Source organism: Limulus polyphemus, unplaced genomic scaffold (assembly GCF_000517525.1).
Source record: "Limulus polyphemus unplaced genomic scaffold, Limulus_polyphemus-2.1.2 Scaffold3045, whole genome shotgun sequence".
Taxonomy (NCBI): domain Eukaryota; kingdom Metazoa; phylum Arthropoda; class Merostomata; order Xiphosura; family Limulidae; genus Limulus; species Limulus polyphemus.
In genome coordinates, this window is record NW_013668655.1 from 95105 (window position 1) to 96727 (window position 1623).

Genomic DNA, 1623 nt, shown 5'->3' on the forward strand with positions numbered 1-1623 from the left:
AAACGGACCCAAAAACCGAGGGGTTTTGAAAAAAAAAAAAAATAGGAAAATTTTGGAAAGGCCCTGGATTTTTGGGTCTCGTTTGAAAACCATTACAATTTTTGTATGTGATCCTGTGTGCTAACTTCTTAATCAGAATAAATAAATATCTAAGTATTCATCGTTAAATTACAGTATTTCAGAAAACGTGTTTCGTACATAAAAGGAAACATCCTTGTTTGATAAAGTCAAAATTTGGCACTGGCGTATTTGGTGTAATTAACTACTAAATCAAAAATATTATTTTTTGATTGAAAATGAATAAAAAACTGATTTTTAGTGTACTATTATCTGTATTTTGTCTCACAAAATTATTACAAAATTGAGTATTCAATATTCTTCTGACTAATGACAGTTTCATATATGTTTTGTTTTGTACGCATTACATAATTAAAGTGAAAAAAATGAAATTTCTGAAATACATACAAACTAAATAATCAAACATTAACGTAAGAATATTCGTTTTATAAATAGGTCAAAGATGGCGCTCAATGTAACACAGTCTAGGAAGATGATTGGAAATTGTAGTAATATTTTTATTCGATAGATGACACAATAATTGCGTTGTACCTGTGGTACTGTTATACTGAGTTCTACTATACCCACTTTATACACTGTAATTTTGAGTATGATGATACCAAAGAGTTGAATACCCACCTTATTAACTGAATTTGTAAAGTTTCGAGCTAAGCCAAAACTTTTCTTTTCGCTGGTACTCCACTTTTTCTTTCTTTCTTTCCTTCTTTTTTTTTCTTTTTTTGAATGAATTACTGCTATTGAAGTATTATGTAGTAACAGCACTGCTGCGTGTTTGTAGATTTGGTGAAGAGAAAAAAGAGCAAAACAGTTTCAATACACCGATATGTTTGAGCTCAATAACATTATCAAAGTTCAACCTCGTCAAACAATGAGTTTATGAATAAAAAAATGTTTGTTCTTTCTATTGAAGCAAAACAGTTTCAATACACCGATATGTTTGAGCTCAATAACATTATCAAAGTTCAACATCGTCAAACAATGAGTTTATGAATACAAAAATGCTTGTTCTTTCTATTGAAGGAAAAATTAAAATTTTAAAATAATAAGACACAATTAAAATATAATATCACTTTAAAGTGAAATATGCATCCGATTTAATATATAAGAGAAGTTAGAGCTACTCTGAAAAAAAAAAGTGAATTATTATTCAATGTACAGAATGATTCCAAAGCTATCATGAGGGCTAATTAAAGGTACCTAATTAAAGTGATAAAGATTTAAGGATTGATGAACAATTGTACATGTTAGTGTGTTTTTCGTTGTTGTTGTATTTAACTATAAAATGAAATAAAGGAAAGATGCATTACTATAAGCTGTTTAGCAATTTTCATTAGTTAGCGTCTTAATAATAATTAAAAAGTGATTATGAACTCAATTGTATATGTTCATCCTGCAAAAATGTTTGTACGTAAAATTTAAGATAAATCTCCAACTGTTTCAGTCCATCAATAACACTCCCCCCCCCCATGATTCAGTGGTAAGTCTGAGGTCTTATGAGACTAAAATACGAATTTTAATATCCGTTGTGTGCACAACATAGATAGC